This window comes from Dipodomys ordii, unplaced genomic scaffold (genome assembly GCF_000151885.1).
Source record: "Dipodomys ordii isolate 6190 unplaced genomic scaffold, Dord_2.0 Scaffold97, whole genome shotgun sequence".
Classification (NCBI taxonomy): Eukaryota; Metazoa; Chordata; class Mammalia; order Rodentia; family Heteromyidae; genus Dipodomys; species Dipodomys ordii.
In genome coordinates this window covers 10,447,962-10,462,569 of record NW_012267313.1, presented here as the reverse complement: position 1 = coordinate 10,462,569, position 14,608 = coordinate 10,447,962, and the positions used below count along the sequence as shown (strand labels likewise).

At 39.9% G+C, this 14,608-nt stretch overlaps 1 protein-coding gene and 1 pseudogene across 2 annotated transcripts in view; both read left to right on the top strand.

The window, feature by feature from the left end:
• Positions 1–6: 6 nt before the first annotated feature.
• The window catches only part of Reps1 (RALBP1 associated Eps domain containing 1), a 68,545-nt gene continuing 53,943 nt past the window's right edge, over positions 7–14,608 (top strand). For both annotated transcript variants that reach the window (XM_013026902.1, XM_013026900.1), the window contains exon 1: positions 7–141. The gene's annotated coding sequence lies outside the window, so the exon portion shown is untranslated. The remainder of the gene's footprint in view (positions 142–14,608) is intronic.
• On the top strand, positions 11,309–11,666 carry LOC105993523 (annotated as a pseudogene).

The window sequence follows — 14,608 nt, the reverse complement described above, 5'->3', positions numbered from 1 at the left end:
ACGCTGAGCGACGCGGAGCAGAAATACTACTCGGACCTCTTCTCCTACTGCGACATCGAGAGCACCAAGAAGGTGGTGGTCAACGGGCGGGTGCTCGAGTTGTTCCGGGCCGCGCAGCTGCCCAACGACGTGGTCCTGCAGGTAAGCTCCCGAGGTCGGCGCGGGGCCCGCGGGGCCGCGCAGGTGTCCGGGCGATCGGCCGGGGCGGGGGCCGGGAGAAGGCCGGGGTCGCTCCCGGCTGAAGGTCGGAACCTCTGCGGGGCGGGGGGGGCGCCCCGGAACCTCCGCCCCGAGCCTGGCATCCCCTGGCTGCCGCTCTACCCCACCCCGGCTGCATCTCTATTTTTATTTATTATTATTTTTTCAGCACTAGAAGAGCAACTTCCCAGGAGGGGATCCTGGGTGGTTCTTGTGCGCGTTTGAGTCCAGATTGTGGTGTGTGTGTGTGTGTGTGTGTGTGTGTGTGTGTGTGTGTGTGTGTGTGTGTGTGTGTGTGTGTGTGTGTAACACGTACACTGTACAGAGCTCTTTGGGCTTCTGTACAGTAGTAAAGTTAACCCACCCAGGTTGATTTTAATTTCTCAATGAAGTGAGAAGGCTCCATGAAGTAAGTTTTAATAGCTTTAGGCTTCAAAGAAGCAGGCTTTTGTGGTTTTTTTAAACTTTTTTTTTTTTTAAAGAAAGTTCTTAGGGAGATTAAGAAATTTGAACTTCTGGCTGATTCTAGGTCGACATGGACATATTTGTAAGTAACTCATAGAAGGGTGGTAGGTGATATAAACTGGACATCAGATAATACTTGTGGTACTTGTGGATTCGGGTTGAGAGCAGGTGGGGATGAAATGTGCACTGTAGCTTCCATCTGGAGACTTGGAAGAGCTAGCAGAGTCACTTTAGGCCTTCTTTATCATATCTTTTTAAAGAGACTTTCTAGCAGTTCTTATCTGTTTTATGTGGTGATCACTAATGTTACTGTAGTGATTCATAGTTACTGTGAAGAGTCTTGTCTAAACTGCCTGTCAGGGACAGATTTAAGCTTAGATACTTATACTGATCCAAGCCAGTTATCCACATCTCTCCACAACATCATGCCGATGCAAAGCTTTGGGCAGTCGTTTGGGGGCCTGGGTCTTTGACTCCAGTCTATTGTTGACTAATGTCAAAAATGACTGACTAGTCACTGCCAGTGTGACTTTAGGTTTAGGCCAGGCAGTTTACCTTCTTCATTAGTTCTCCATTTTCATCTTTAGAGTCAAAGTCAGTGTATTGCCCAGTACCAGTGGCTTAGGAGGCTGAGATCTGAGGATTGGGGGTAAGAAGCCTGTCTGGGCAGGAAAATACTTGAGACTCTTTTATCTCTTTAGTAATCACTAAAAAGCCCCAAGTGCAGGTGTGGCTCAAGTGGTAGAGTGTTAGCCTTGACCACAAAATCTTAGGGACAGCGCCCAGGCCCTGAGTTCAAGTAGGACCAGCACCAAAAGAAAAAAAAAGAAAAGAAAGTCAGTGCCTTTCTAGCAAATGTTTTGTGAAGTAGAAAATTTCCACACATACTTCTGATGTAGAAATTACTTCATGAGAAGTATGACTACACTGAATGACTTGTGTCTTGTATAGCCTTGTATGTTTTATATTGAACTCAGGGCATAGCACTCTCACTTGGCTTTTTCTCCTCAAGGGTGATCTTGTGTTACTTGAGCCCCAATTCCACTCCTGGCTTTTTAAAAATTTTTTATTTTTTCCAATTAATTGGAGCTAAGAATCCCACAAACTTTTCTGCCAGGCTGGCTTACACCCTTAGTCCTCAAATTTCAGCCTCCTGAGTAACTAGGGTAACAAGTGTGAGCCTGGCTTTACACTGCATTTTTGAAATCATGGGAGGAAATCTTGAGTTTCCCAGGTACCAATGAAGGACAAGTAGGGGCCCAAATTTATGCTGCCAAAAAAGGGACAAATTGTACATATTTTAGGCTTGTGGTCACAAAAAGTTTTTGTTGTATATTGTTTTTGTTTTTATGACCCTTTAAAATTAGGAAAACGAACAGCGAGACACCTACCAATGGTTCATGCCTGTAAAACTAGTTACTCTGGAAGCTGAGATCTAAGGATCATGTTTTGAAGCCAGCCAGGGCAGGAAAGTCCATGAGACTTACCTCCCATTAAACCAATAACCACAAAAAAAGGCCAGAAATAGAGATTTGGCTCAAATGTTGAGCACTAGCCTTGAGCAAAAAAGCTAAGAGAGTACCCCGAGGTTCTGAGTTCAAGCCCCTGGTACTGGCATAGGAAAAAAAAAAAAGGAAAACCATTTTTAGCTCGGTATCATAGAAGACATTATAATTTGCAGACTTTGCTTTAAAAATTGTGGTACTGTAGTTACCACACACATGAATTTGGTGTACAACTTAAACAGGTGTTGTCAGAACATGCTCATTAATGATTCTGCTCTGTTTTGTGTGGGAATGGCAAAGCACACCATCAGGTCAGCAAGGCAGGAAGAGTTGAAATTAACTTGTTTTTAGTGGTGCAGGAAGCCTTTATGATATTACATATTACTTAGAGACATTAGCATTAGTTATCCTTTACTTGAAGTATGTTTAGTCAAATACAGGTTGTTTTTATGTTTTGCTCAGTTTTATTAACATTCAAAAATAAATATTGTGTGTGTATCTAAAAGTTAGAATGTTGAGAATTCAGCTGCAAGTTAAAAACTGTAGGATGTCCCTGAAGCAGGATGCAGAGTGTGAATGACATAGGAAGTGCAGAGTGTTATGTAGAGACCAATGGAGGGATGAGCAGGAAAGGCTTTGTCACTGAATTCTGGTGGACTTTTAAGTCGGAGTGGAGATAGAGGAGGGGGCATGAAAAGGGCTGCTAGGCAAGAAGAAGAACTAAAAAAACATGACCAAAGAGTGGAATGTGTAGGAGCCTTTTCAGCATTAGTAGATAATAGGTTTAACCAACACTAAAGTATGTTTGGGGGAGAGCAGAACATAGCAGTAGAGGGAGGTCATGTTACAGAAGACCAAAGAACAGGAAGATTTTCTTTTTTTTTTTTTTTGGGTCCGGTCGTGGGGCCTGAACTCTGGGCCTGGCCACTGTCCCTCAGCTCTTCAGCTCAAGGCTAGTGCTCTACCACTTGAGCCACAGCGCCACTTCCGGCTTTTTTCTTTTTGCTTATGTGGTGCTGAGAAATCGAACCCAGGGCCTTGAGCATGCAAGGCAACCGCTCTACCGCTGAGCCACCTTCCCAGCCCAAATGAATCCCTTTTTTTTTTTTTTAATCGGTTGTGGGGCTTGAACTCTGGGCCTGGGCGCTGTCCCTCAGCTCTTCAGCTCAAGGCAAGCGCTCTACCACTTGAGCTACAGCGCCACTAGGAAGATTTTCATACATCTTTCAAAAGGCAATAGAGACTCGTGGAAAATTTTTGATTTTGAGAGGAGAGATTAGAGCCAAGGAAAGGAGGCTCTTGCACAGGTCTGGGTGCACATAATTGGCGTCTAAACCAGTGATGGCAGTACACTAGAATTGTTTTTGAAGGACTGCTGCGTAGCTACTTCATGAAGTGCCCTTCTGGATAATGTTTAATTGGGGCCAATTATCAAGACTGGGTGGGAGCTTTGATCTGATTTTGAAGGGAACCGTGCACCATGAACTTGAGAGAAATGACTCATAAAAGCAGTGCTCTTAGGAGGGCTATGTGAGGGCCACGGCAGATACAAAGAATGCAACTGGAGGCTAATTAAAGTTGGGGATGATTTTGTATGGAAGATGTGAGAAACTGGGACAGTGACACAAAAACAAACAAGAGGTGAGAGGGACAATACAGAAGGTGATTTTTGTACTGCCAGGGGCTTTTGGTGCAGGGTTCTGCTGGAGTATAGTACCTAGAGGTACGTGCTACTGAGCATCCTGTAGAATACAACACAGCATAATCAACAATTGTCTAACTTGAGTATCAATATTGGCAAGATTGAGAAACCTCTGCAGGATTCTGGTGGTGGCAGTGGGACAGAAAAGAAGTCTAGTCTAGAGCTACAGGAGTAATGTGAGGGTAAACTTGGGGAGTCTGGATTACTTGGCAGTATTAGAAGATTGGTTCACTATTGGTTCACTTATGATTAGAAAAAAAGGCCTGATTTTTTTTTTCCTTTTTTAAAGAGGCCAAGATGAGTTGATTTCAGGCATTTTCAGTGGCAGTGCAAATTTTCGGAGGTAATTGCACAAATAGTGGAATGTTGTCTGATGAATGTCAAATGTTGGAGTCTCTTCCTATTCCTCATCTAATGTTGGAGGCAGGACCAGAGCGTGTCTCACAGAGTGTGCGTGCATGTATGTGCACAGCAGGGCATGAATGATCTAGTAGTTTCCAGCATTTGTAAATAAAACTCAGGAGACGGTTGAATCACCTGGAGAAACAAGCAGAGAACTCAGATGTAGGAGAAAGGAGCTGCTGGCATTTACTGAGGGCTTAGTAGCTTTCTTTTACCAGGTGAATAATTCTCATGCAATGATCTTTCCAACAGCCCTGTGAAGTGGGCATTATTAACCAGGAACTTGATAGAGAAGTTAAATAACTTGTTTATGAGCAGTGAATACCCTTCCTTGCCACTTCCTTGCTCTTTCTTCATTCCACTATTTATGTTGCCATAGGGAAAAATTAGGAATAGCATTTGGTTAGCCACTTATATTTCTTTTGTAGAGTAGGGATTTTAGATTGATTTTTTTTTTGAGCTACAATATGGGTTTTCTTTTTGCATAATAGAGTTCATTTCATAATGACATCTTGAAACATAGCCACTTTAGACAGAAGTAGATTCTTCTAGTTGTTACACTAGTTTCAAACACAGACACTTTTTAAATTACTAGAATTAGCGGGCATTATTATTATTATTATTATTGAGGATTGAACTCAGAGGTCACTCAGTGGTTAAGCTCTTTTTGCTCTGGTTATTTAGCCTAGTCCAAGATCCTCCTATTTATGCTAATTACAGTGACAGTTGGGAGTCACCTTGCCCAGCTTTTTCTATTGAGATGTTGCACAAACTTTCTTTTGTGTGTGTAGAGAGGTGGGCTGATCTGGCCTGGAATCACAATCCTCCTGATCTCTGCCTCTTGAGTAGCTGGAATCGCAAGCATACCTGGCTTAGACATAATAAAATGTATTCATTATGTATTTTTTTGTTTGATTTTTTTTTTTGAGTCAGGGCTTAATTATGTAGCCCAGGTTTGGAACTTGCTGTGAATTACCCTTGTTTGGAATAGCAGAGTAAAACCTGACTTGAGTTAGTGTGTTTTTGAAGATAGTGTGAGTACACAAAATGAAGGCATTATTTAGAATTAGGCTCCATGCCACATAGAACAAGACTAAGGGAAAAAAATCTGGCTTAGAACTTAATCATGATAAATTCTACTGTTTTTGCTGATCAAGAAAATATTATTGTAGCTTACAAATGAACTTTTCCAGAAGTAATTTTAAAAGTAGGGAAGTTGTATTATTTACGGCACTAACTAATATGGCAGCTTTCACCTTTTTTTAAAAAAAAGATCTCTATTTTAGGAAATGCCTTAAAACTTCTTACAGCTTTTGAATGCGTCATAGCTGGATAAAAGGTTCTAGTACTACCTGTTCTTTCATTGAAGTTTACAAGCAATGTACCCTGTTAATGAGGCTGAAAATCTTCAGGTCATTTTTGTTGAACAGTATCTTGGTAAAATATTTGAGTAACGCACATAAATTTAATGGGGGAGAAGTGACAACAATGAAATATAAGCCATTTTGAATTTCTCTGGAAATTTGTTCAAGTCAATTACAAGATTTGTTTACCAGTGATAGCTTTTAAGTAGAGAAGCAAAACCTCATTTATGCATTGAAAGTTATAAACTTGATAAAAATGTTAGATTTGTTATCCAGAAATAATAGGCCTATTATTTTAATTTTTTGAAGTAATTGTAAAAAGTTGCAAAAAAAACCTCGTTTAAATCAGACATTTCCTTGTATACAGTTGAAAAACACATGTTCATTGAAGAAGCAAGTCCTAGTTAATGCCTTAGGTAATATGTTCTGTTAAATTACCTCTTTCTTCAAGATTTATATCATGCTCTTTTGATCCCTTCCTCCTATGGCAACTTCTTCCTTCCTTCCTTCCTCCCTTTCAAGGTATTAGAGTTAGTTTTAATATTTTGGGAATTTATGCTAAATATTTTGACAGGGCTAGGAAAAAAGAAAACCTTTAAGAGTTGGTATGAGTAAAACCAAATATATGTCCTGACTTTAGTAGCTTTGTGGTCTTAAACAGATCGCTTTAATGCTTGGGATTTAGTTCGTAGCACAAGAAGTTACTGGATCAGATTGTCAGGACTTCTGACTTAAAGGGGTGTCCCTATGGCTACTCTACCCACACCCCTAAGAAAGTAGCACACAAGACACTGTATTGGAAATGAACTTTACAACTCCCAGGCAGGGAGTGGGGGAAAGATTGAAGAAGGTAGGGGAGAGGGATAGTGGGACAACAACAAAGGAGGGGGTAACAATGCTCAACAAGGAATGTACTCATTACCTTATGCATGTAACTGTAACCCCTCTGGACAGCATCTTTACAATACAATTTTTTGAAAAAAGAAAGTAGCATATAAACTTGTGATTAATTGCTCACTATTTTAACATTTGAGTTGGTTTCTTTACATTCTTTGAGGGATTTAAAAAAGAGAATCTAAGTCCTTCATGTGATAATAACTAGTATAAGAGGAAACTGATCAAGTTAGTTCTTTAAGGCATTTGGCCAGTGAGAATTAAAAATGGGTAATGAACTTTGGCCTTTCTGATGTTTTCTTTCATATGGATTTCATTGTCTTTTGTCTAATGCAGCTTCATTTCGTTCTTCTTCCTTTATTTTTATTTATATCCTGGCTTAAAGCATGCAGGGACTGAGTACGGTTCCTGAGTTTTTGTACTCAAGACTAGTGACCTACTGCTTGAACCACAGCTCTTCCAACTTTTTGTTAGTTAATTGGAGTAAGAGACTTTACCCAGATTTCAGTCTTCTGAGTAGCTAGAATTAGAGACGTGAGCCACCAGCACCCAACTCTTCTATACAAGAAATTCATCTGATGAGAGTCAAACCATATACCATGTTTTATGTCTCCTCCTCCCTCCCTTTTTTCTTGTCGGTCGAAGGGCATGAACTCTGGGTCTGGGCACTATTCTTGAGCTTTTCAGCTCTAGGCTAGCACTCTACCATTTGAGCCCCAGTGCCATTTTTGGTTTTCTGGTGCTTAATTGGAGGTAAGAGTCTTACAGACTTTTCCTGCCTGGGCTGGCTTTGAACTGCAATCCTCAGATCTCAGCCTCTTGAGTAGCTAGGATTACAGTCATGAACCACTGGCGTCCTGCTTATTTCTCTTTTTTGTTTCAGGAATTAGCTGATGTTGATTTTGAGGTCTGTTTTACTAAATAACACTAATACTGTATCTTTTGGGTTCATTTATTTGAAATCCTTGTGTACATAGTAGATGCTAGAAAACAGTTTTACATAAAATTTAAGCTTGCCAGCCTTCCCCTAGCCTCATCAAGCTAATTTCATATATCTCTACATTAAGAAAATTTAAGAAATAACAAGTGGACCTATGAAATTCTGAAGATATATATATATATATATATATATATTTTTTTTTTTTTTTGGTCCGGTCGTGGGGCCTGAACTCTGGGCTTGGGCACTGTCCCTCAGCTCTTCAGCTCAAGGCTAGTGCTCTGCCACTTGAGCCACAGCGCCACTTCCGGCTTTTTTCTTTTTGCTTATGTGGTGCTGAGGAATCGAACCCAGGGCCTCAGGCATACAAGGCAAGCGCTCTATCACTGAGCCACCTTCCCAGCCCCTGAAGATAGATCTTTCTAAATCAGTTTTCTATACCACTTCTTTGTGGCTGCCATTTATATAGAAGTTGCATATGCAGTCATAAAAGATCAGCTGTCTTTCCTGTCAGTATGGATTATAACTTGAGGAAACCTTAGAAGAGTATTGTGTGCAGTAATAGAGACGCCTTGGACAAGGAGGCAATGGGAACTTGAATTGCAAGAGAAGGCCTCAGAGGAGTAGGTAGGAAAGGGAGTGGGAGGGGATGGAAGAGGATGAGATTGTTTCCTTTTGAGAGAACTATAGTGAAAGGACTGAAATTGCCAAAAGCCTAAGAGTTTAAGGAAATGAAAAGCTAGGACATTCTATTTTTAAAGCTTACACTAATTTTTGTGTAAGCAGAATACAGAAGCAAGGCTATAAACATTAGCCTATGGATCTATGGTAGTCTAGGCAGGAGCATCAATAGCTTAGATTAGTTGAGGTGACGGTAAGATGGAGGAGAGTGGACATACTTGAGGTTTGCCCATTTGTTTAGTGTCTTTAAGGCAGCAAAAATAGGAAGGCATAGTAATGTATTAGACTTGCAACTAAAGGGAGTAGTAAACTCAAAGATGTTGCTGAAAGTAGCTGTTATTGTATGGTTGGGAAGAGGAATAGGTTTTGAGGAGTTGTTATTTTGGTAGATGGTTGGTGGTGAACTCAGTAATTCCCTTGCTCATTTTAGGTTTAGAAAAAGCATGTGAGATTGTCAAGTAGACCTTCATCTTGGAGGAACTACATCTTGAGGTTTTTGGCTTGAGGATGTCTGACAATTTTGAAATCAATAATAGTTGATGAAACCATTGAAGAAAAGACTGTAAAAAAGAAAAGATTGGGGCTGGGAAGGTGGCTCATTAGAAGAGTGTTTGCCTTACATGCATGAGGCCCTGGGTTCAATTCCTCAGTACCACGTAAGCAGAAAAGGCCGGAAGTGGCTCTGTGGCTCAAGTGGTAGAGTGCTAGCCTTGAACTAAGGATTTGAGGGAAGTGCCCAGACTCCATGACCGACCAAAAAAAGATTATCAAGAAATTAGCTCTGGGGAGAACTGAGCATTATTAAGTTGAGGAACTGAGAGGCTTCTCTGAGGGCAGCTTAGGGATAGCCAGAATGGTTGGAGGGAGATTAGGAGTATAAAGTATATCATATTATAGATGTCAAGTAATTGAAGCATTTGAAAGAGGTAGTGATGAAGTGTTGAATTTGGCTAGGAGACTGAGAAATTTGGATAGAAAGAAATGTGCCATTGGATTAAGTAACCTGGAAGTTAGTGGTAACTTCAGTAAGAGGTTCATGGATTAGTGGAAATGGCTGCCAAATTTGAGAGACTCAAGGTATAAGAAACTTGACCAGGAAATGGAATGATTATAGAATAGAAGCTAGAGATAGATGATGATATAAAAGAAGGTGTGCATGTGTGTGTGTGTGATTATAGAATAGAAGCTAGAGATAGATGATGATATAAAAGGGGTGTGTGTGGGGGGGGTGTTGATGCTGGGGCTTGAATGCTGTCCCTGAGCTTTTTTTCCTCAAGGCTAGAGCTCCACTTCTGGCTTTTTGGTGGTTAATTGAAGATAATGATCTCGTGGGCTTTCCTGCCCAGGCTGGCTTTGAACCACAATTCTTAGATCTTGGCCTCCTGAGTAGCTAGCTAGGATTATCGGTATGAGCTGCAGGCACCCAGCTCCCTTTTATTTTTAGCACAAGAAATAATGAATATATTTTAGTTGTTAGTATTGATAAGAAAAGGAAGAAGAGAAATCCTTCAGAAAGTAGATGGTCAGGGTTATGACAGCACTGAATTAATTGGTAGGGAAACACTTTGTTCACATTAACAGAAGGGAATTCAAAAGAACTTGGGTTCATAGGAGAGTAGGTATGTAGGTTTAGTAGGGGAAAATTAGGGTGGCTTTTATTTTTTTTTTCTACAAACTGAGGCAAGATTAATAGTATATTAGCCATAGGAAGTCTGCATATGATAGAAAAATACATTCATAATAGCATTGAAAAGATTTAAAATACTTAGGAACAAATTTAATAAAGGAAGCACTAAGATTTTTTTCCCATAAAGTACAAAACTGATGTTTTGTATAGAAAGGAACTAAAGATTTAATTAAATGGAGAATAATTTGTGTGTATAGATAGGCAGAATGCATACTAATACAGCAATTTTTTGCCAGTTCACAAACAAATTTTAAAATATTCCTGTCAAAATCCCAGTAGGCTTTTTGTAGAAATTACCAAGCTAATTAAAAAATTTATTAGAAAATACAAGAACAAAATAGAAGACCTATTTTACCCAGTTTCAAAACTAACCAAAACAGTGTGGTTGGCCCAAGTTTCAGCACAGGTCAATAGAACAGAATTGGGAATGCAGAAATATGTCTTACACATACGGTTAATTTCTTCTTGAAAATGTGTCAGAATAGTGTAGTGTGAAAGGGTATTTTCAACAAATGATTTTAGGACAAGTAGATACCTATATATATATATATTTTTTTTTTTGGGTCCGGTCGCGGGGCCTGAACTCTGGGCCTGGGCGCTGTCCCTCAGCTCTTCAGCTCAAGGCTAGCGCTCTACCACTTGAGCCACAGCGCCACTTCCGGCTTTTTTTTCTTTTTTGCTTATATGGTGCTGAGGAATCGAACCTAGGGCCTCAGGCATGCAAGGCAAGTGCTTTACCACTGAGCCAACTTCCCAGCCCCGATACCTATATATTTTTTAAGCATGCTTAGACATGTTATTATATACCTTATACTACATACTATAATATCTAAAAATAGAACATGGAAAACTAAAACTATAAAGTTTCTAGATGGTAACATAGGAGAGAACATTTGTGACTGCGAGTCCAACTGAAATCTTAGATATGACAACAAAAGCATATGAAACATAAAAGAAAAAAAAACAGACACATTGGATTTTCTATTTTCAAAAAAAGTAACACCTAATGCAGTGTCTAATGGCTGTAATCTGGACTGATAGGCAGTTCAATGCTAGTAGGGTTTAAAAAAAAAAAGTGTATGAACAAATAGGCCAGATATGGCAGCACATCTAATCACAGCTACTGAGGAAGCATAAGTTGGAGGATCTCAGCTATAGTCTAGGCCAAAGGATATGAGCCTATCTGAAAAATAAGTGAAGCAAACAAGTCTGGAGATGTGGCCCCATTGGTAGAGCACTTGTAGCAAGCCCAAGGCCCCACATTCAGATCACAATATCAGCACCAGTAATAATAATACTTAAGAAAGTAAAAGGGAAGAAGCCCCAGTCAGTAAAAAGAGTGCTCCAGGCACTGAGCTACCACCACAGATTTCACTGTTTCTCTCTTGAGCCATGTTCTTTCTTCCTAATGCTCTGTGCCACCATCTCCCACCTTCTGCAGGCCATATCCACTCACGAAAGGAATGGTATAGTATGTCCAGTATTGAGAACCTCTGCTCTTTCAGCCACTTTGCTGATGCAAGTAAGAGTGGTGAACTGCTTCCTGCTGGCACTAAAGATTGTATCTATGTGAGAAAGCAACAGAGAAATGGCAAGGAAACCTTTCCTAATACTGTCCAAGGGATTACTAATGATTATGATTAAAAGAAAGTAGTGAAGGTGTTAAGCAGGAACTTTTCTGCACTGTTGGTGGTGCTGTTAAGCATCCAGAATATGGAGACATCATTCAGCTACTGGGTAACCAGCACAAGAACTGTTCTTGATAGAGACCAGACTAGCTGGAGCCGATCAGCTGAAGTTTTATGGATTCTATGTGCTTGTGACTCACTGAAGCTTAAGAAGATTTCCTTGCAATGAGTAGAATTTCCGTCTGACCCTGGTCAAAACTTTAAAAACCTTATATCTTGTATAATGTGACCATTTGGGATCTGCTTTTACATGGGCTAGTATAACTCCTTTGTTTAGCTTTAGTGAACTGAAAAAAGTAAAAGGGACACAGATTGGGGGAGATTTTACCTTTTATAAACCTGATAAAGTTGGTTAATCTAGATTATATATAAAGAATTTTTCTCTTAATTTTAAAGGAACAAAACAATTAAAAATAGATATTTTCATCAAAGAAGATAATATGAATGACTAATAGGAAAAGAAATTCCATATCATTAGTCGTTAGGAAAATACAAATTAAACCACTACCACATATGCACTGCAATGGCTAGCGAGAAAGCGGGTAATATCTAATTTCAGTATTATAGAAAAACGGAAATCCCTATACACTACTTGGGAATGTAAATAGCACACCATTTTGGAAAAACTCATTGGCCATTTATACCTAGGAAACAGCAGAGCCACTCTAAGATCTACCTAAGAGAAATCAAAATACATGTTCAAAATTTTTTTGTAAATATGTCCATTAGCATTGTTCATAATAATAACTAGAAAACAGTTTGCCCAGCAAGTAATGATTGGATAAATAAAACATGGTGCATCCATAGGTAGAATATTTACAACAAAAAGGAACAAATTACTGATAAATGCTACAGACAGGGATGAATGTCTGGTAACAGAGGCCAGAGATGGAATGATGCCTGTTATGTATTCATAGAAATGTTTGGCAAAGGCAAATCTATAGAGAGAGTAGATTCATTAGCTGCCTAAACTCCAGCAAGAGAAACCATCTAGAGAGAAATACTTTGGACCTTCCTGCCTCTGCTGACTTGGAATCACTATCCTCAGATCTCAGCCTCTTGAATAGCTTTAACTATGAGCATGCTTAAGTTTCTCTGTAGACAAGTAATATAGATAAGGAAACAGGTCAGTAGAGTTTCCCATAGTTCAGTTAATTTTTGCAAAGGGAAATCATAGTATTTTCACTAGACAAAAGGCAGAACTTGTCAACTCTTGAGTAATCGTGCCTGTCCAGCCTTAAAATCTCCTGCCAACTTACCCCATATCTCAGTCTTGGTTCTGATTTTTCTCCTAACGTGGACTTTGTGTTCCAACCCAGAAAATCTGTGTTCTTTGTTACACACAATTTACTTGCTCTTTATCAGTTCTTTTTCATCCTGTTGCTTTATTCATCTGTTACACCCTACTTTTTGTGTATATATGTGTGCTGGTGCTAGAGCTTTAACTTAGGACCTGAGCTTTGTCTCTGAGCCTTTTCACTCAAGGGTAGTGCTCTACCACTTGAGCCGCAGCTCCACTTCCAGCCTTTTGATGGTTAATTGGAGATAAAAGTCTCACAGATCTTCCTACCTAGGCTGGCTTTGAACCTCAATCTTCAGATCTGAGCCTCCTAAGTAGCTGGCATTACTGCTAAGGCTACTGGCACCCAGCTCCTCCCAACTTTTAAGAAAATTTGTCTGAACTTTTATAAAGGCTTTGGAAATCTGTTTTATACAACTCCCCTCTCGCTCTGAGATTTTGATTGGCCTCTTACTCAGTCTTATTTTGTGTGTCCATGCTTGTCCTAGGGCTTGAACTTGGAAAGCCTAGGCACTGCCCCAGAGTTGTTTTTTGTTTCTGTTTTTGTTTTTTTCTTTTCTCAAGGCTAGAGTTCTTATCACTTGAGCCAGAGCTCTACTTCTGGCTTTTTTGGTAGTTAACTGGAGTTGAGAGTTCCATGGATTTGTTTGCACAGACTAGCTTCAAGCTGTGATCTTCAGATCTCCACCTCTTAAGTAGCTAGGATTACAGGAGTGAAATTCTGGTGCCTGTCTCTACTCAGTTTAAATTGTAGATTTTTGTTAGATTAATATATGCCGCTATTTATGCCATTGCTCAGCTGCTTCTCCAGCATATTTACATCCCAGCAATACTGGAAGCAGACAGTGAATAAAAATTGAGATTATTTTGTATTGTTTTGTTAGGCAGGATCTTGCTTTGTAATCCAGGAGCTCATTCTTTGTATTAAACTGCCTTAATTCACAGTCCACCTGCCTCAGCCTCTCCGTTGTTGGAATTCCAGACCTGTGTCACTGCACCTGGCTCTAAAATACAGATATTGTACATGACCTCAGATGTCAAGAGAAGCAAAAGTGCAAATGCAAAGAAGGTATTTCAGAAACAGCAACTTTTTTGAGAAAGCCAGTTGCTTAGTCTGACTTTTGATGTGTACTCACAGACATGACTGGGTTGATTGATGAGTTCAGGCAGTTCTGGGTTCCTTACCCAGGAATGGAAAAAGTGGATGTGTTGAACTTTGCAGCCTTAGATGTCCTGCAGCCCAGCCTGTGGGCAGGAGCCCTCACTCTAATCAACATTCTGAGCATGAGGAGAGAAAGAGGCAGTAGGAACAAGAACGAATAGAACTGCATTCTCTGAACTTGCTAACAGACATTACCAGTTCTTCCTCTCAGAATTTTTTTCTAATAACAGAGTAACCTTAAGATAAAGTTCTAGAACTAAAGAAGTAGAAATTTATGGCAATTGAAAAATAAACTGCGGATAAATCTGGATATCTTAGTCCCGCATAAACTTTGATTCATAAAATATAATAAAGTACAACTTGTGTAGAAGTTCAGAGTACATGGCTGCGAGTGGGTGAAAGTGTGTACTCACATGGTTGTTACAGCACAGCCAAGGGAGTTGTGGACCACCAGAATTACAGACTTACTACTAGTCCTGGTTTCCCAGGAAGTCTCACAGGAATTAACAGAAACTTCAGTTGTTCAGTCTTTGAAATTTGAGATCCATTGTGCATTCTGTCTGCTTTTAAAAAGCTAAATGGTGTAATGGCTGGAGGAAGGGGCTTTATGGTTAGATTACGTT